The 21,443-nt window shown below is 47.9% G+C and overlaps 1 non-coding gene across 1 annotated transcript; it reads left to right on the top strand.

Annotated features, from left to right (window-relative positions):
• The first annotated feature begins 926 nt into the window (after positions 1-926).
• Positions 927-1,041, top strand: LOC134307521 (U5 spliceosomal RNA). Its single transcript, XR_010009983.1, has one exon. It is a non-coding gene; the product is annotated as a U5 spliceosomal RNA (small nuclear RNA).
• Positions 1,042-21,443: the final 20,402 nt, after the last annotated feature.

The raw sequence follows: 21,443 nt of genomic DNA, 5'->3' as shown, positions 1-21,443 counted from the left end.
CTTGTCCCCCGACGACACTGTGGTGCAATACCTTGCTAAGAATGCTCGGATGCCTTCTTCCGCCAGAAAAGGGTTGTAGCTGTGCAGGATGAGTGGTACTTCGTCGTAAGCAAACAGCGGGTTAAGCTTTATCCCTTGCAGAGCTGAGATGTCCTGGTGGCTGGTGCACATTTGAAAAAACTCCTGGCAGTGCTGCATTGACACAAACGTGATGTCGATAAAACCAGTGGTGGAGAAATCCTGCAGGCAGTAAACCGCTCCTGGTGCTATTCCACATATATCTCGAAGTATCTTCAAAATCACCCAGTCTCGTCCAAATCTTTTCTTGTTCTCCTCTGATGCTTCTTCTCTGATCTTTAACCGTACTGAATTTCTGAGCCGCGCCACCCTGGCTGACCTTTCGCGTTCGTCTCCCAGCATTTTCACTTGATCTTAGCCAAAAGGCAGATAAGTGATAACCTGAAATAGGTGCCGGGCCGCGGGCCCTACCTTTTCCGGGCCCGGACTACCGTACAGCGCTGACCGGCCGCCTTCAAGACTCCTGGCATGGTGCACCCTCATAAACGATTAAATGAAAGAGAAATTGACGATTGCTGGTGACTGGGCACTGCTGGGATAAGGGGTACGGCGCCTTAGACCTTAGCTTAGCCCAGGCCCAGGGTTTCCTCTGTCCTTTTGCGCTAGGGAGTCCCCTTTTTTCCGCTTTTACATTTTTCCCTCCGTTTTACTTAAAAAAAAGATAGAAAAAGACTTAATTTTTCCCCACCCTATGTTCCTCCAAGCAAAGGCTGTGCTGCCCCATCTGCTGCCTAGTCACCCACCCGACGACCCAAGGGCACTCCTGTTGCAGGTTTTTGTCACTCTACCTCGAGCCCTCTTCCTTGAGCGGCCGGTGGCCTATGGAGGCCCGAGCGAGCAGTGAGCAGGGCTTGAGTTGCTCTTCATTTACGTACAAAACTTTCGCCTTTTACTAAAGATTTCCGTGGAGAGGAACGTTGACAAGTTCAACTTATTTTTTGAAGGCTTTGCCTTTGCAAAGCTGCTCTTTTGCTGGTGGAATGAAAGAATGTTTGTGGGCGTGAAGGCGGCCGGTCAGCACTAGTCCGGGCCCAGAAAATCGATGTTACAATAGTATCACTTCAAGATTGCCACAAGCTTTTCAGTAAGTGCAGCAGCGACCTTGAACATCCTGCACTTCTGGGAATTAGAGCTGCGCTGCTGTTTGCCAGTGAAGAAATCCCAATGATTGTTCACCTCTACAACCCTTACGTGGAGGAAGAAAATATCTGGGCCTTCTTAGCAAGGTAATGTGCATCAGTTTCAACTGGCGAGAGGCTTAAGGATTGTTTTGGAATTTGGACTGGAAGGTGACGTTATAATGTCCTGCTGAGGGAGGATCCGGCTGGAGGCATACAACACCCACCTGGCAGCTTTGCCATCAGTCCACACAGAGGATATCTGCACTACCCAGGTCAACCGATCTACTGCAGGCACTGTGGGGCTCTGGGTCATACCAAAGATTCCTGTCAGGGCCTCAGATGCAGATTCTGTGGGCAGGAGGGACACATGGCAGCGAACTGCACAGCGCCTAGAACCTGTAGCCTTTGTCGTAGCGAGGCTCACCTGTATCGGAGCTGTCCATTAAGGGACAACACATTCGCAAGCCTGTTTTCTGGAAACCCAAGAATGGAGAACGAAGATTATACACAGGCACTGGGCAACAAAACAACAAATCGGACTGGAGAGGGTGAGGCCTTGACAGAGATGCAGGCGGAAGCAGAGGAAAGAGAAGGAGATGCAGTAGTGGAGGAAACAATGGAATCTGGAAAGGGAAAGGAGTCCGAGACCAACCCTGCAGAACCACAAGACACCAAAACATCGACAAAACCCACAACCAGCCACAGATCACTAACTTGGGGAGAAAGGGTGGAAAAAGAGATCACAGAGAAAAGCAAAAACCAGAACAATCACCACCACAAGGATCCACAGAAAGAAAACGCTGATGGGACAACAACTGAAATGGAAAGTGATCAAGGAATCCCAAGCAAGAAAGAAGGACAAAGTGGCAAGGCAAAAAGGAGTAAAAAAGGAACACACCAAACGGATAAGGAAAGAGACAGAATAACAAAGGAAGAATGGGTCAAGAAAATGAGAACAAAGGCAAGACTATACAGCTTCTTGGACCTGGAAAGTGAAATGGAGTCCCTAAGTTCGGAGGAGAGCGGAAAGGAAAATGATGAAGGAAAAAAGGAGCAGGAGAACAAAAGAAGAAGTAAGTGTTCAAAGTAGGAAAAGAGAGAGAAGTAATTGGAGGAAAATAGGGAAAATGAGAACAAGAACATGTAGAAAGGAAAATAAATCTGAAGGAAGGAAAACTTACATTAGCAACCCTGAATGCAAGGGGCATGAGACAGACGGGAAGACGAATGGCAATTTTTAAGTCCTTGGAGATACTCCCACTAGATGTTATCTTTGTCCAGGAGTGTCATCTACGAAAAGAAGCAGAGGGGACTTGGTTTTCCAGAGGGTGGGAATGGGGTCCATCGGTGTGGGGGGCAGGGGAGGGAAAAGGGGATAGGGTAGGAATATTGTTTAAAAGTTTCGATTTTGTAGTAAGCAAAACAGTAGTGGCTGTACCAGGGAGAATTTTTTATACTGATGTAACTTGGAGAGGGGTGCCCTTTAGAGCTATTTGCATCTACGCTTCAGCAACTCGAGGCAGGAGAAGGGGTTTCTTCCGAGAGCTAGAGCCACTCCCTCAAACCAACAGTCCAGGCTTTAAGAAACAGCAAAAACATCAGAAGATAGAGAGAGAGCAACATGGAGGAATTCGAGAGAAAATGCCTCATGATTTGATTATATAATGGTACAGGAAAACACAAAGGTTGATAGTTTCAGAGTAGAGCCACATTGGTGTACAGATCACTGCATAGTGAGCACTACGGTAAGGATAGAAAAGGGAAAGAAAGGACCAGGTTTATGGAAACTAAACATAACATATCTACAGGATCAGAACTTCAGACCTTTAGGTCGCTTTATGTTGGGTGGCAGGCCTTGAGAGGGCTTTACAAGACATGGGCGGAATGGTGGGAACACTTGAAAGCCAAGGTGCGGATTTTCTGCCAACAGTGGGGATGGCAGAGGGCAAGAAAGGAAAGGGAAAAGGTAACCCGATGGTCAAGGGTCTTGCAGGGTGCATGGAGTGAAGGCAATATAGAAGGAAGCAGGGTGGCTAGAATGAACCTAAAAGATCGGTACAGTAGCGCACCCAGACCAAACTTGCGGAGTACCAGGACGGTTGCACAGCCTGAATATCTTACTGGTTCGAGATGCAATAGCCTGGGCACAGCAACGCAATCTGCCTTTAGCAATCCTGGGACTAGACCAGGAAAAGGCTTTCGACTGTGTCAGCCACCAGTTTCTCTTCACTACCCTCAATAAAATGGGGTTTGTCCCATCGTATGTGTCATGGGTGCACATCCTCTACAAGGGAGCTACAAGCCGAGTAAACGTGAATGGATACTATTCGGAAGGAGTAGAACAAGCAGGTGGAGTAAGGCAGGGCTGTCCACTTTCCTCACTGCTGTACATCATCTTTCTTGAACCACTAATGGCCCGACTATGAGCGGAGCCCAAATTCGTAGGACTGCATATCCCAGGTGGGAAAGGTGTGCAAGCCAAAGTGTCAGCATATGCAGACGATGCCACCCTTTTCATGAGTTCAGAAGGGGATTTCCAGATAGTGGAGCAGACACTTTTTTTCAGAAAATTTTCCAAAGCTACCGGGGCACGGGTGAACAAAGCAAAGTCAACAGTACTAGGTATAGGCGCATGGCGAGGTAGGCAGGAGGTGCCAGGCGGCTTTTCCGTGTGCCATGATGGGGTCCGGATCTTGGGAGTGCAGTTCTGGAGAGAGGGAAGCGCTATAAAAACTGGGAAGCAAGACTAGCGAAGGTAAGACAAAAAATAGAAAGATGGGCAACAAGAGATTTATCTCTGACAGGGAGAGTGGCAGCAATAGACAGCGACGTCTTCTCGACCCTAGTCCACCTGGCCTACGCGTTTTCTGTTCCCTTCTGGACAGGAAGGCGGCTTGAACGCCTATTTTTTTATTTCATATGGGGAGGAAGCTGCGAGTGGGTAGCAAGAGGCATAATGTACCAGGAAACAGCTAAAGGCGGGAAAGGAGTAGTGTGTGCCCCCTTAAAACTAACAGCCTTGTATCTGGCTAATGCAGCAAAACTGACACAAGGATGACACAAACAGACATCGATAGTGAAGCACTTCAGCCAAAGTGGCTGGACGGGAGGAGCAGAGACCTACATTGTTTAACAGCCTTGAAAAGATTACCGGTAAGAGAACGAATGTTCCGCCATTGGGCGTAGTGGCACACCAAGATGCCCACTGGGGTGTGGAGGTGAAGAAACCGTAGAACATGCCATGTGGTCATGTCCAGTAGTGGCCCAGCTCTGGGACTCAATTTCAAAATGGTGGCCGGAAAAACGCGAAAGTCCTGGTCCTCTGGGGTACAAAAGCAAATGAATCAGCCAATCTGTGGATCGCAGTATCTGAAGCGAGAAAAGCACCATGGGGGAGGTGATGCGAGTTTCTTCAAAAGCAGGCAGTAAAGAGGCAACCGAACTTTTTCCATACTTTTTTGTACAAGTACCTATACAAGTACAAGAAAGTGGTCCGGTTAAAAGAACAGGGAAAAGAACAAAGCAATGTAGGCAAAGATCCAGAAGAACAACAAAACTCTGGTAAAATAAGTTAAAATCTGCAAAATCGAAACTTGATGATGTGGTGGTGGGACTAGGGTGAGACAAAGTCAGAGCTGTTTAAGCTGCAGGCTGTATAGAAGGTGGAGGGAGGAACACATTGGAGGACTGAACCTGGAAAAGCCACAAACAGACATCGATAGGGAAGCACTTCAGCCAAAGTGGCTGGACGGGAGGAGCAGAGACCTACATTGTTTAACAGCCTTGAAAAGACTACCGGTAAGAGAACGAATGTTCCGCCATTGGGCGTAGTGGCACACCAAGATGCCCACTGGGGTGTGGCGGTGAAGAAACCGTAGAACATGCCATGTGGTCATGTCCAGTAGTGGCCCAGCTCTGGGACTCAATTTCAAAATGGTGGCCGGAAAAACGCGAAAGTCCTGGTCCTCTAGGGTACAAAAGCAAATGAATCAGCCAATCTGTGGATCGCAATATCTGAAGCGAAAAAAGCACCATGGGGGAGGTGATGCGAGTTTCTTCAAAAGCAGGCAGTAAAGAGGCAACCGAACCTTTTCCATACTTTTTTGTACAAGTACCTATACAAGTACAAAAAAGGGGACCGGTTAAAAGAACAGGGAAAAGAACAAAGCAATGTAGGCAAAGATCCAGAAGAACAACAAAACTCTGGTAAAATAAGTTAAAATCTGCAAAATCGAAACTTGATGATGTGGTGGTGGGACTAGGGTGAGACAAAGTCAGAGCTGTTTAAGCTGCAGGCCACGGAAATTTTTTGCCTACAGGACTTTTCCACGTGGGATTCATGGACATAACATTCAGAGATATGCCAGCAAGAGTTTCTAGCAGCAAGGGAAAGGCAGAATGAGCACAGAGATCTGGAGGGACTGACGGTGAGAGCTCTTTTCATCTGGGAGGAGGTGAGCCTAACGGTTCACATGTATAACCCGTTCATGGAGGAGGAGGACATCAGACAATACCTGCAAAGGTATTGTCTAAAAGTGGAAGGCGGGGAGGAGTTGACAAACAGGTATGGGATATGGAACGGGAGACGGAGATATAGGGTCTCCAGCCCTTGACCTGCCGAAAATGTGGAGGAGCTGGACACATAAGGGCAACATGTACCAAGCAGAGGTGCAGGAACTGTGGGTCGGAAGAGCATGGAGCAGCAGAATGCAATGTACCAAAAAGATGCGGCCTATGCAACAAAGAGGACCACCTATACAGGAACTGCTCGGTGAAAAGGCGAACATTTGCAGATCTATTCGCCCCTGAGTACTTAGAGGAGACACAGATGGAAGCCACAAGCTCAGGAGAGAAGGAGAAGGAGAAAGGATCAACACAAGAAGGAGAGCTTGAAGGGGATTAAGAGAAACCAGAGGCAGGAACACAAACAATAGAGAAAACAGCAGGAACAAAGACAAAGAAAACCAAAGAGCTGAATGAAGGAAAGGAATAGAAGAAGAAAGAAGAGGTACAGGAAAGACAGGAGGAAGGCAGCACCCCCGGTGGTGAGGTGGAGCAAACAGCGGGTGGCAAACGTCCGTTTCCTGAAGATGAGCTTGGGGACAGCCCAGTCCGGAGAACACGCCCTGAAGGGCTAAGTTGGAGCCAAGTGGTGGAAGAAGAGGAAAGAGAGGAGGAGCAAATATATGATGAACTGCTAAAAAGGTTAAATGATGAAATGCAGACAATGCACACAACAGGCTCAGGAGAGGAAGTGGTGAGTATGGACTTTTCAACAGGGTCAGGAGACCAAAGCAGGACTCAAGGGAACGATGAATGGACTAGTGGGATGGAAAAGAAATAAAGGAAAATAAATGGAAAGGATGCTAAAAATAGGGACGTTTAACGCCAGAAGACTGAGAAACATGAAGAAAATAAGTTTGGTTTTTAGTTTTATAGAAGATTTAAGTTTGGACATTTGTTTTATTCAGGAAGCGCACGTAAAGGACTTGAAGGACATTAAAAGATTTCAAAAGGACTGGGGGAGGGGGAAATCAGTGTGGTCCATGGGGGGGGGGGGGGGGGGGGGTACACTCCAGTGGAGTTGGAATTCTGTTTAATTAAGGGATGGGGTATGAACTTAAAAAAAGTTATAGGTGGTGAAGTAGGGAGGATGGTTGGAATAGATTTAAGTTGGGGGGAGTAAAGTTGAAGGTGTTGAATATATACGGACCACAAAATTTAAAAGACAAAAATATTTTTTATGAGGATGCCAAGTTATTAGGTGCAATATGGGACAGGGTACTGGAAATTAAATGTAAAAATATTACAGAAAAAAGGGATAGACAAGGAATTCAGAGTGTTCTGGGAAGGGGTTAGGGGTTTAATGAATGTTTAATAAAACTGTGACAGGAGAGGACATTTGCACCTGGCTAACAAGATATTGCATGGTTACAGGACAGCCTATAAGGGTAGTTGACGAAGACGGCATATGGAACTGCACTTGGAGAATCCCAATAAAACAATGGGAAGACCCAAACGGTTACCTTGGCCTGAGTCATTTGCCTTCCATGATAGTGCTGGGACAGAACTGTGGCTACATTTTCTACCAGGGTATGCCCAAGTTTGGGCATTTAGCCGAAGCATGCCAAGAGACAGTGTGTGGAAAGTGTAGAGAAGTTGGGCACACGTACGAGGAGTGTCTCAATGGCAGGAGGTGCAATCTCTGTGGGGACTCTAACCATCTCTTTAGGGATTGCCCAAAATCATTTGGCAACAAGCTGAAAGTGACAACATGGCTGCCCAAACACAAGCCCAGGGTGACAAAGAGAAGTAGGCGGGCCCTGAGATTTTGGAGGGAAATTCAAATCCCCAGCCAGTCTCAGGAGTGGGCCAAGAACTGGAGGGCGGAGCAAATGGCCAGGCATGGTCAGAACAGGTAACGGAGGTCCCTCGTCGGAGGACCTGAACCGGCTGTGGCTCGCTGGATCCCCAAATAAGGTATCCTTTCTGCGCCTCCAGCTGAAAACATCCACGCCGAAAAGCATGCTAGAGCAGTGCTCAGCATGCCGGAACGCGCGGGACACCTGCGACCCCTCACACTGCAAATTAATGAAAGTCAAGGAGGAGCAGGTGTCACAAGAAATAGGGTGATTTTAACCGACTTTTAACCATATCTCTGTGGTTTTAATGTTCGGGTTTTAAAGATCACCTATAGTGCTCATGTCTCTTACGATCTCCTCCATCAATATGAGAAGCGTGAGAGCGCCATTGAGAGCACAGAGTGTTCTGTCCCTTTTAAATGACTTAAAGTCAGATGTGTTTTTACTGCAAGAGTGTGCTTTACCGTTCTTGAAATCATACAGAGATTGGGAGCAGAAAGACACACTTGAAGAGGTTTTACAGTTTTTAGACAAAAGAATTGACAATGAAAATGTGCTTTTATCCCAAGATTTTAACATTTTAGACATGCAGAAATATTTTAAAGGTCCCCAGGTGGAGATGGGCTCCCTTTAGAATTTTTTTACGAATTTCAAGGACTGGACAGACTCCCGGACAGTTTTAGGATAGGGATAGTTTCTTTGTTATATAAGAAAGGAGACAAGACTGACATTAGGAACTAGAGACCCATAACGCTTTTAAATTTTGACTGTAAACGTAGATTTCAAAGAAACTGATTTAACTATTTTAGGTATTAAGTTTGACAAAGAGGGTGGAGGACGGGGAAACTGGACGGAAAAGATAGGGAAAGTTAGGCAATGACTGGGGTTGTGGAGACTACGACGACTGACCATTGAGGGGAAGATTTTAATAATCAAATCTGTGATTTTACCTCTGGTTTTATTACTGTGTTCTGTTTTTAGTCCCCCCAAACATTTTATTTTACAGATGAAGAGGGTGATGTGTTATTTCCTGTGGGGGTCCAAGTGGGAGAGACTAAGAAGAGATGTCATCAACAAAAGACCCGAAAATGGAGGGAAGGGGCTCCCAGACCCCCACCTTTTTTTAACTAGCAAAATTGTCGCCTTGCATATGGTATACGCAATGACCCCATCCAGAGAGAATAAAACAGCTGCTGTGGTGAAATTCTGGATGGGGTCGTACCTGAGGACTCTGCATATTTAAACTCCTGATATGAGAACTCCAGTTGCTTTTAACCTACCAAAAGAATACGGTTTCATCAGAAAGTTTTTCAAGAAATATGTTTTAGAAAATGTAGATGTCACCATCGTCTTCTTTGTGCAGGACCGGGAAGAAGTGAGTCCTGTCCCAGGCCTCAGTCTCAGTGAGGCCAAACAAGTGTGAATGAATGGGCTACCCCACCCTCCCGAACAAAGTAAAGGATCTGACGTGGATGGCGGCTCATGAGATCCTCCCGGCCAGGGCCGTGATGCACTCTCGGAGGATGGCAACGAATCCCACGTGCCCACAGTTTGGGTGTGGCGAGCCAGAAACCGTGCAGCATGTGCTCTGGGAGTGCAGCGTGGCGAGGGACTTGTGGGCCAGAACCAGCCGCAGAGTTCACCACGCTCTGGCTCACCCTTACCAGCGTGACAGCCACTTTGTGGACCTCCCGCGACCTGTTGGTGGGGAAGCGAGTGACGGTGCCCCTGCACGCGTTGGAGCGGCTGGCAACATCGTCGCGGCAGGAGGCGCTGCGCGTCGCCAATCGGAGGAGGGGGCTGGGTCACACGCAGGGGGGTCCAGACCACCACGGGCGATGGCTGCCGTCAATGCACCTCCACCTGATCACGAGAAGGACGGAGCATCGGGCACAGGGTGAGGATCTCCGCTGAGCTTCAGAACGTGACACCGGATTCAACGGAGGAGTGGGGTGGTGCAAGGAGGACAAGGACTCACCCCAGTCCATGCACAGAGGAGCGTGTTTTACCAGCGTTCTTTTACCTGGACTTTCATTGGACTTTTATCGGATCTTTCAAATCGATATTACTCTTCACTTTTAAAAACAAGATGAACTTTTAACATACTGAAAGAAGCTTTTAAATGTTCTTTTACCATGTGGACGTTTTATGTGAACAAAAGCTTTTAAGAAATTGTATAAAGTATGTTTTATTGTTTTTATGTGAAGATTTGAATAATTGTGAATGAAAAATGTTTTAAAATGTAAAAATGGTGACAATAAAAACTTTTTCAAAAGAAAAAACAAAAACAAAAAAATCTGTTCTTATCATGAGCGGAGAAGGCAACAGACGCCCGGCCCGGGTGGTGCGGCTTAGGCACACAGTCAGAGTGGAGCTCAAACAGGATGCTGACGAGGAAGTGAAAGAACGCTTTGGATGGGACTGGGTGACGGAGCTATTCCACACAAGTCTCGTAGAAGTCTCAATCAAAGATCTTCTGCCTGCAGGATTTTACGTCTTCTGGTTTCCTGGATGTAACTCTGGCAGCCTATTCAGACTGTACATCGTTCTTCGACCAGTGCAGCAAACGAATGGAGGAAGAAGTACTTCAAGGTCTTTGCCTGGTGCCTCTTTTTGCCATGGATGAGGTGCCCATAACTGTGCATCTCTACAATCCGTTTGTGGGGGAGGACGTTATTCGGGCTTTTCTTGGATGGTACTGCTCCTCAGTTTCAGAAGGAGAGAAGCTGCGAGGACGCTTTGGAATATGGAATGGAAAGAGGCGGTTTCTGGTGCGCTTACGGGTTGACCCTACACAGCCTGGAGGTCTGGTGCATCCCCCTGGCAGTTTTGCAATAAGACCTCACCGTGGTTTTTTGCATTACCACGGTCAACCTCTCTACTGCCGGAGGAGTGGAGCAGTTGGACATACGAAGGAGGCCTGCACTGGACAACGCTGCAGGTTCTGTGGCTCAAGAGAGCACAGCGCGGCACACTGCGGAGCACCCAAGGAATGCAGCCTGTGTGGAAGTCAGGAACACCTTTTCAGGGCCTGCCCTACCTGTGTTTTTTGTTTATTAGGATTTTAACATCATGTTTTACACTCTTTGGTTACATTCCTGACAGACACATGGTAGTTACTCGTTACACAAGGCCCATCACTTCTCAAGGTAATATCGAACACAGTCATGGACAATTTTGTATCTCCAATTTACCTCACTTGCATGTCTTTGGACTGTGGGAGGAAACCGGAGCACCCGGGGGAAACCCACGCAGACACTGCCCTACCTGTAAGGTGTATGTATATGTATATGTGGATGTATATGTACTGTAAATAAAGCAATGGCTATGAAAAAGGAAAAAAAATCTGTTCTTATCAGAGACAAAAAAAAAATCTGTTCTTATCAGAGACGAAAAAAAAAATCTGTTCTTAAAATCTGTTCTTAAAAAATCTGTTCGGGCCGGCCCGAGTGGCGCGGTTGCGAAATTCAGTGTGAGTGGAAAAGCAACAGGAGGCAACTCATAGAAGTAATTTTAGGGTTTTAGGGTAAGAGCTCTATACATTTGGGAAGATATACCATTGACTGTACACATGTATTAACCCTTTGTGGAGGAGAAGGACATTCAACAGTTTCTGAAAAGATATTGTTTCAAAGTTGAAGGTGGCCAAAAGATGACAAATAAATTTGGCATTTGGACAGGGAGAAGAAGGTTCCAGGTGAGGTTTCGCCCAGATACATCTAGCCGTGGACCACACCGAGGCTTCCTATATTATCCAGGCCAACCGCTAAGGTGCAGAAAATGTGGGTGAATGGGGCACAGCAAAACAGCATGTAATAACCAGAAATGCAGATTCTGTGAGTCACAAGACCATGAAGCAGCTTGGTGTACTGCACCGAAGAAGTGTAGCTTGTGTGGAAAGAAGGATCATCTGTATAAAGAGTGCCCTTTAAGGAGGAAAACCTTTGCCGATCTTTTCACCGAGGACAGGGAAGGTGAAGTGAAAGAAGGTAAAGAGGCTCGAAGAGTGGGCCCAAAGAACCCAATAGGAGCTCCTTCTTTGATTTTCTATTTTGTGCCTCTCAATGAGGAGGGGCTGTATTTCCTTGTTACATAAGAAAGGCGAAATATCAAAGTTGGGCAACTAGCGGCCGATAACACTGCTGACGACAGATGGGAGGGAGCGGACGTAAAGCCCTAGTCTCACTGTATGCAGATGATTTAACCCTCTTCCTAACGCGGGAAGAAGATTTCCCCCGTGTAGAGCGCCACATGGGAATTTATTGCCGTGCCCCCGGGGCAGTGGTGAACACAGCTAAGTCAATGGTTATGCCATGTGGTGCCTGGAAGGGTAAGACCGGCGGAATGGGGAACTATCTAGAATGTGTGGACGGGATTAAAATCCTGGGGGTAAATTTTTTTCACTCAGCTAGTGGTGCAAGGAATTGGAACAACCTTTTAAAAAAGATACAGCAGAGACTGGCTTGCTGGGGAACAAGAAGAGGCTGTCTCATCTGGCTTGAGTATTCCCAATTCCTAAGGCTGGCAGGCCAAGATTGGAAAGGATGACCTTTAAATTCATCTGGAGGGGGAAAATGGAGCTAGTACGAAGGGCCATCATTTACACCTATATCGGTTCGGGCATGCGCGTACCCCACAGTGCCCAATGGGATGTGGGGGAGAGGAGACAATAAGACATGTGTTCTGGTTCTGCCCCTGTGTCGAGAGTGAAAGTGTGAGGTTTTAGTTACAAGAAGATGGTTTTGAAGAGAATGGGTCGTGTTGAGGATCCTACGGGAGTTGGCTGGAGTGGATTTTTCCAGGGCTGGTTTTGTCGACGTGACCCTCACTTCCCTTCACTGCTGCATTGACGAACATGAGGAGTGCAACACCTCTTCAGACCATCAGGCGTTGAAAGGACTATGGATCAACTCGCTTTTCGTCATGGAAGAGGTACCACTTGTCTTCCATTCGTACCTCCCCTTCTTGCAAGGAAAAGTCATCTGGTCGTTCCTGTGGCGCTACTGCGAGAAGGTATCGGAGGGCAAAATGCTCCGGGACTGCTTTGGCATCTGGTCTGAAAGGCGGAAAGCTGCGGAAAGATCCTGGTTCTCCTGATGGGCGATTGCACCCGCCAGGAAGCTTCGCAACTGGGCCCAACCGAGGCTTCTTGTGGTACCCAAGGCAGCCAATTTATTGTTGGCGATGCTGGGGGCGTGGGCACACTAAAGAGAACTGCAAGGGACTGTGATGCCGTTCTGCGGACAGGAGGGCCATTTAGCAGCGAGCTGTACGGCCCCCAAGCAGCAGGAGCTCACCGACAGTGATAGCGCGTCCCTCGTCAGCTGGAGACGGTAAGGGGTGGAAGTGCGGTCTTTAAGAGGGTTGGGTAGGGGGAGGGGGTGGCATAGACCTTATCGGGGAGGAGTGGAAGAGGAGGGGTGAAATAGCAAAATGAAGGGTAGGGGGCCAGGGCAGAGTGGACAAGCGTGTCTGACACTGGCCACTCTAAATGTCAGGGGCCTAGTGCAGGAGATGAGATGCTGCACTGTCTTCCAGATGCTGGAGGATCAGTGAGTGGACGTCTTCTTCTTGCAGGAGTGCCACCTGTGTACGCGGGACGGGGGAGATCATCTAAGGACTGGAGGGCAGGCCCCGCAGTGTGGGGGCCGGGGGAGGGGAAAGCGGATGGGGTTGGGATCCTCTTCGGGTCCTGGGAATTTGTAGTGGGGGAAGGGACAGTAGTGGTTCCAGGGAGGGTGCTGGCTGTGGACGAACGCTGGCGGAGCATTCCTTTTAGGGCGGTGTGCGTCTAGGCGTCAGCAGTAGCGGGACAGAGGGCTGTTTTTTTCCAGATTTTGAGGTCGCTGCTCTGCACTAACAGAGAGAAGTGGGTCGGGGGCGATTTTAACATTGAGGTCGAAAAAGACAGAGACCTCAGCGCCCTCCTAGCTGGCGCTAGCTTGAAAGACGCCATGAAAACCGCAAGATCAGGTCCCCCTTGTAACACCTGGAGAAATACCCGGGGGAACTCTTCCCGTTTGGACTACCTGTTTGTCCGGGAGAAGGTTAAGGTAAGCCAGGGGAAGCTCTGCCCGTTTTGGAGTTCAGACCATTGCCTAGTGGCTGCCAGTGTTGAGACAGGGACAGAGTCATGGGGTCCGGGGCAATGGAGGCTGAATATGTCTTCTCTCAGAGACCAGGAGTTCTGCCAAACACACTGAAGACTCCTACAGAGCTGGAAGGCCCTTAAGGGCCTATACAGAACGCAGGGAAACTGGTGGGAAGACTGCAAAGCAAGAACTGCAGCCTTCTGTCAGCAGCGGGGAAAAGAACAGGCTCGAGTCAAAACGCAAAGAGCCAAAGAGTGGGCTGGAGCTCTACAAGAGGCATGGCGGGACGGGGATGTGCAGGCGATGAAGCAGGCAAGCACCGCCCTTCGAGCCTTGTATGAGGCCAAGGCACGGAGCTACTGCCTGCAAGCCGGGTTTTAGAAGATCCGGGAGGGCGAGCGCCCATCCCGTTTCTTCTTCGACCAAGTCAGGGCACGTCAGCAGAAAGCCTATATGGCAGAGCTCGTGAAGGCGACAAGGCAAGAAGAATCAGTTCAGGGCATGCTAGAGATGGTCCAAGAATTTTACGGGGACCTCTTCGCCAAGAGGCCAGTGCTGGAAGGCGGGGCCTCTGGCTTTGAGAGCACCCTATGCCAGACTTTGGCGGAAAATGAGCAGGAAAAGCTAGAAAGTCCGCTCACCCTGGAGGAAATCGAACAAGCTGTGTATGCAATGCAGAAGGGCGTCTCCCCAGGGGGTGATGGGCTTCCAGTGGAGTGGTACATCATGTTCTGGCTAAAGGTAGGTCCAGAATTACTAAAAGTCTACCTCGAGGAAATCGAGGGATGCTTTTTAGCAACAACTTTAAGGATGGGCCAGGTCACTCTAGTCCACAAAAAAGGGGACAAAAGGGACCTGGCAAATTGGAGGCCCATTACCCTGCTCGGCACGGATTACAAAATTCTAGCTAAGCTCCTCTCGCTAAGGCTCAGAAGGGTGATCGGTTCTGTGATCCACCCGGACCAGACCTGTGGGATCCCGGGTCTGACAGGCGCTCTAAACCTGGCCTTGATCCGGAACGCTGTGGCATGGGCCCAGCAGCGGATTTTCCCACTAGCTCTGCTAAATTTAGACCAAGAAAAGGCCTTCGACCTGGTCAGCCATGACTTTCTTTTTAAAATTCTAAAGAGAATGGGCTTTGGCCCGAGTTCCGTAGCCTGGATCCGGCGTCCCTGTTCGCCAAGTTCTGGTTCGGCTTCTCCCTCCGAGAGGTCGTACCATGGCAAGGGACCGACCCATGGTTCAAGGAAGCCCCTGGACATTACAGACAAGCAAAAGATTTTGTCAGAAAACATCGGTGGTGCTTGTTGCAAGACTTAGTCTTGAAACACTGAGCACTGTACCAACGGTGGCTGAGCGAGCATGTTTTAAAGCTTCCGAGGGACAGGCCGAGAGGAGACGTGGACTGGAAATCCTTGCAGCCCAAGTGGCTGGACGGGCAAAGCAAACACATCCACTGGCTGGCTGCCCTGGGAAGGCTCCCGGTACGGGAAAGGTTGCACTGGCACGGGCAGCATGTAACTCCGCTTTGCCCAGCAGAGTGTGGAGGAGAGGAAACAATTGCTCATGTTCTGTATACATGCCCGGAGGTGGCGGCCTTCTGGAACCTGGTGCTGGACTGGTGGTCTGAAGGGAAGGGCTTCCCCTGGAGTCAAGACCTGGTCCTGTTGGGAAAAGGAATGGCCGGGAAGAGCAAGCAGTGGTTAGTAATTTCCACCGCCAAAGAAAATCCTCTGGGAAAGAAGAAACTGGTGCCTGCGCAAGAAGAGAGCCTGGCACTCTTGAAGGGCCCTGTTCGAAATCTTCCTCAAGAAGCTGGAGGAAGCCAGCCCTCTTTTGGGAAAAGGGGAGGATAGGCCAGGGTAGCGAACCAACTGAGACACATGGACAATGAGCACCAGAGTGGGGAGTGGTACTGGTTTATCTGTGGACTGAATTATGTAATGGTGAAATGATTTTCCTAATAAAAAAAATAAAAAATCTGTTCTTATCTGATCGCTTCTCTGCCCTAAGATCAAGAGGGTGAGACAGTGATCGACTCCTGAGTGTAACACGACCTTTACCTTTGTGGCACTGGTCGCAACCACTTAGGAGAATATTGCGCTTAGTTCTACTGTTGGGGAAGAGTCTTGTGTGGTAGGCTTCATTAACTGCTGTTACGGGACTTTAGTTTTTTTCTCTTTTTAGGTGTCTCCATTCCATCCAGCCCTACAGGAGAAAAAATAACCAAACAGGTAAGTGCAATTCTTTTCTTTCCTTTTAGATTTTTAGCGTTGGTTTTACTATTTATTGTTTTAGTTTTTTAGTTGCTTGGTAGGCTGTTGGTGCCTCCAAGCATGTCGGCTCCTTGTGCCGGCATGTGGAGGCACCACAGCATGCGACTTCTTTTCAAATGGGTGGATGGCAAGCTCTTGAGCATGTCCAGATTGGACTTCTCAAGGAAGCTTATCCAACAATCCTTAAAATTTAAACCTGAAGATCTGAACTGTCTGCTGACTTTGCTTGGGAACAAGGGATTCGATGTTAGCTTCCACTCTGCTTCCTTGCTTAGAGATTTGTGGCTCCAATTTGAAAATGAAAAAGACCAGTTTTCCATGTTCAGGGTCGAGAAACTCTCTGATACTCTCTGGCCAAGTTTTGGAGGGCAGAGCTAACATGCAAGTAGAGTTGGAGCAGGTGTCGGAGGTCCCTCCCTCTAAGCAACAGATGACAATGATGATGAAAATGTTGAAGAAGAGAAAGACTCAACCCCTTCCTCTATGGAGACGGTGCCGGAGGTGAGCGTGACTGCTAGTGGAGCGGGGGAGCTAGCTCTCTCACTCCCTAGCGCTCAGGTGCCGAAGAGACCTGCGGGATCTCCTCTGCCGGACCTGGCGGAGAAGAAACAGCGGGCCACGCTGGCTGCCGGCTGTGGTCCGCTGGATCCCCAAATGAGGTATCCTTTCTGCGCCTCCAGCTAAAAACATCCACGCCGAAAAGCATGTTAGAGCAGTGCTCAGCATGCCGGGACGCGCAGGACACCTGCGACCCCTCACACTTCAATTTAATGAAGATCAAGGAGGAGCAGGTGTCACAAGAAATAGGGTGATTTTAACCGGCTTTTAACCGTACCTCTGTGGTTTTAATGTGCGGGTTTTAAAGATCACGCCTGTTTTTAACCTATAATGCTCATGTCTCTTACGATCTCCACCATCAATGTGAGAAGCGTGAGAGCAGCGTTCTGTCCCTTTTAAATGACGTAAAGTCAGATGTGTTTTTACTGCAAGAGTGTGCTTTGCCGTTCTTCAAATCATACAGAGATTGGGAGCAGCGTTGGGCTGCTACAGCCGGGCCGACGGTGTTGCCATTTTAATAAAAAATCCTCAGATCTTGGTGAAGGGCAGCACAGTGGTGAGAGACGGACGGGCGCTTTTAGCAAATCTGAAATTTTTAGGAAGGGATTTTAACATTCTCAACGTTTTTGATTTTAATGATAAAAATGACAGGCATGATCTTTTAGAGGACCTGCAGCCCCACATGCTGGGGAGGGTTCCTTTAGTGGTGGGAGGAGATTTTAATTGTGTTTTAACAAAGCAAGATAGAGAGTAGGGGAGGATTATAAACTGGACAAAACATCGGTTTTATTGCAGGCTTTAGTTAGAGATTTTAACTTAGTCGACTGTTTTAAGAAAGTGCACAAAAAAAGGTGACAAGATGGAGACCTATTACTCTTTTAAATTATGACTGTAAGCTTTTTTGCAAACTTTTATCACGACGAATGTCGACGGTTTTAGAGAATGTGATCCACCCGGATCAAGTCTGCACCGTCCCTGGAAGGAGGATCACAGACATCCTAGTGCTGATCCGAGACGTCATCTGTTTTGCGACAGACAGAAACATTCGATTAGTCCTAAATTTAGATTTTGAGAAAGCTTTCGGGTCTCGCACCAGTACCTGTTTCTAGAGTGGGTGGGATTGCTGTATAAAGACATGAACAGCAAAATTCTTGTTAATGGCCACCTGACAAAAGCGATTAATATTCACTCTGGCGTTCGTCATGGGTGTCCGTTATCCCCGCTCCTGTTCGCGGCTTGTATTGGGCCACTGGCGCACATCTTGAGAAGGGACAAATGGATCAGAGGACTGGACCTGCCAGGCGGACTGACGGCGACCTGTGCTTTATACATGGACGACATTACGCTTTTATGTTCGGACGTTTTATCGGCCCAGAGAGCATTGGACTTGACTGACTGGTACGGACGGGCCTCGGGCGCTAAGCTCAATTGGAGCAAGTCTGAGGTCCAGCTCTTTGGGCCGTGGGGAGACACACGAACCGACCTGGATGTGGATTTTAAAGAAACCGATATTAAAATTTTAGGCATGAGAGGGAGGTGGGCGGGGTAACTGGACTGACGTGTTAGAGAAAGTCAGGCAACGACTGGGGTTTTGGGGACTGACAATCGAAGGCAAAGTTTTAATATTTAAATAAGTGATTTTACCTTTGCTTTTATTGTTGTGTTCTGTTTTTAGTCCCCCCAGACCTTTTATTTTACAGGTGGAGATGGCGGTTTTTTACTTCTTGTGGGGGTCCAAGTGGGAGCGACTCAGAAGAGAGGTGGTGAAGAAAAGACCAGAAAATGGAGGGAAGGTGCTCCCATACCCCCACCTGTTTTTAACAAGCAAATTCACCGCACGACACATTACCTTACATTACATTAGAACAAGATGGCCAGCATGGTGAAATTCTGGATGGGGTAGTACCTGAGAAGATTGCGTATTTTAACACCTGATCTTAGAACCCCAGTGGCTTTGAATCTGTCAAAAGAATATGATTTTATTAGAAAGTTTTTAAAGAAGTTTGATTTGTAAAAGAAGGAAGTCACCATTTTAACGAACGCTAAATCTATTCTCTCTGTTGTGCAGGACCGGGAAGGAGTGAGTCCCGTCCCAGGCCTCACTCGGAATGAGGCCAGAAGAGTGTGGAGGAACGCGGCCCATCCCGCCCTCCTGAACAAACTAAAGGATCTGTAGTGGATGGTGGTGCCATCTTGGATGGTGCCGCCTTGTGAACCTCCCGCGAACTGCTGGTGGGGAAGCGAGTGACGGTGCCCCTGCACGCGTTGGAGCGGCTGGCAACATTGTTGCGGCAGGAGGCGCTGCGCATCGCCAATCGGAGGAGGGGGCTGGGGTCACACGCAGGGGGGTCCAGACCACCACGGGCGATGCTCCCGTCAATGCACTTTCACCTGATCACAAAAAGCACGGAGCATCGGACACAGGGTGAGGATCTGACACCGGATTAGCGGGAGGAGCGGGGTAGTGCAAAGAGGACGAGGACTCACCCTGGTCCTGCACAGAGGAGCGTGTTTTACCTGCGTTCTTTTACTGGATTTTTATTGGACTTCTATTGGACGTTTTATGCAGATATTATTCTTCACTTTTAAAATTCAGATGAACTTACGGGGAAAAAAAAGCTTTTAAATGTTCTTTTACCTGCAAATATTTTATGTGAACAAAAGCTTTTATTAATTGTGAAAAGTATGTTTTATTGGTTTTTATGTGAAGATGTGTTTTAATTTTTAAACAGAAAATATTTTAATTTTTGAATGGAAAATGTTTTAATGTAAGAAATGGTGACAATAAAAATGTTTTCGAAAGAAAAAATATGTTCTTATCATGCAGCGAGAAGGCAACAGACGGCCGGCCAGGTTGGTGCGGCTTAGACATTCCGTAAGGATCGAAATCTGCAGGGAGGTGGCTGAGGAAAGAAGAAGGAGTTTCAGATGGGACTAGATTGTTCAAGACCTTCTTAGAGCCCGATGTGGAGTTGCGGCAGCACAGATTTACTGTTTACAAGACTTCTTGGCGGCTGTTGTTTTGGATATTAATTTTGTTTCTTTCAAGGACTGCACAACGTTCTTCGACCTTTGTTCAAGGAGAATGGAGGACGAGGACCTGCGAGACATACGCCTGGTGCCGCTGTTTGCCATGGAGGAGATACCAGTGACGGTACACCCGTACAATCCTTTTGTGCCGGATGAAGACATCAGGGCTTTCCTCTCCAAGTATTGCAACACCGTGTCACCAGGAGAGAAGGTACGTGGGCGTTTTGGTATTTGGAACGGGAAGCGAAGGTTTATGGTGAAGCTAAAGGTGGATCCAATGACCATGGGAGGTTTGGTGCATCCCCCCAGGTAGCTTCGCAATCGGGCCCCATCGCGGGTTTTTGTATTACCCAGGCCAGCCACAGTACTGCAGAAGGTGTGGACACACAAAGGAAACCTGCGAAGGCCAGAGATGCAGCACATGTGGAGGGGAGGATCACAGGAATGTGGGGCATCCAAGACATGCAGCATATGTGGAAGTGAGGAACATCTTTACAGAAGATGCCCAGCGCGAAGAGGACTTTTTGCAAGTTTATTTGCAGAGGACTTTGAGGAAATGGGGTTGAGGCAAGACAGTCAACACGTGGAGCTGGAAGAGGCGGGAAAAAGGCAAGAGAGAAAGAACAAAGAAGCAGAGAGAGCAGATCAGATGGGGGAGGAGACGGGGGAGGAGACAGACAGCCGAAAAGAAACCTGGAGAAGGAGGCAAAAAAGAGCGGGAATCTAGGAGAACAAAGACAAAAAGAGAAAGAGGATCAGAGAAAGAAACAAACAGAATAGAGGGAACGCAGAAGAACTTAAACTCAAGCGAGGAACAGATTTTCTGGACGCCAATAGGGTTAGAGGAGGCATTGGAAGGTCTGGAAGAGACTTCACAAAGAAATAGTCTGAACTGGGCTCTGGCAATGGAGATGCAGGAACTGGAAACAGGACAGGAAAGAGGGGAAAAGAAAGAGAGCAAACATGCTAATAGTAAGCAAACAAGACCAAAGGAGGCAACAGAGGAAGGGAGGGAGAAGAAAAGAACAAGATTGGAGGTGAGAGAAGAGATTGAAATAAATCGAGTAGAGGAGATGAAGACAAGGAGTGAATCGGAAAGTGAGAAGGATCAAGGAGAGGAGGAAATGCTGTTACAGAGGAGGACTAGGGAGAAAATAAAAGGACCAAAATTAAGTTATGTAAAAGGGTAAAAAGGAAAGCTAAGTTATGGAGCATGAAAGAAGAGACTTTTGATTTATCAGGTGTAAAGAGCGAGAAAAATGTATTTCAGAAGGGAGGAGGAGATGAAGCAGCAGGAATAGTTGCGAAAATAATTAAAACACATAAGCTAATGGACATAGGGAGGGAGATAGGAAGGGAAATGGAAGGACCAACATGGAGGAATACAAGGGGGGATGAAAGTAGGCTCGATGGGAGTAAGGGTACCGAAGTGGTGGCAGGCGAAACAAGAAGCGTGAACTTCTCAGACCATGACTTGGTGATGGCTGAACTGAAAATGGGGGAGAAGACAATACGGGACAGGGTACTGGAAATTAAATGTAAAAGTATTAGAGAAAAAGGGGATAGAAAAGGAATTCAGAGTGTTTTGGGAAGGGGTTAGGGGTTTAAAAGGACTATGTGAGGGAATTATAGAGTGGTGGGAGATAGCAAAAGAAAGAATAAAGCAATGGGGGCTGTGGAAGAGCAGGGAGAGGGTAAAGGAGGAGAAGGGGAATTTAAGAAGGATGTGGGGGAACTAGCGAAAGAAAAAGAGTAAGAGAACAAAGGGAAGGGAAGGAGGTGGACAAAGATAGAGTAGAAATAGTACAGGGACAGATAAGGAAGATATACAGTGGGGAAAATAAGTATTTGATACACTGTCGATTTTGCAAGTTTTCCCACCTACAAAGAATGGAGAGGTCTGTAATTTTTATCGTAGTCACACTT

Source organism: Trichomycterus rosablanca, unplaced genomic scaffold, assembly GCF_030014385.1.
Source record: "Trichomycterus rosablanca isolate fTriRos1 unplaced genomic scaffold, fTriRos1.hap1 scaffold_286, whole genome shotgun sequence".
NCBI classification, from domain to species: Eukaryota; Metazoa; Chordata; class Actinopteri; order Siluriformes; family Trichomycteridae; genus Trichomycterus; species Trichomycterus rosablanca.
This window is presented reverse-complemented; position numbering and strand designations above follow the sequence as displayed.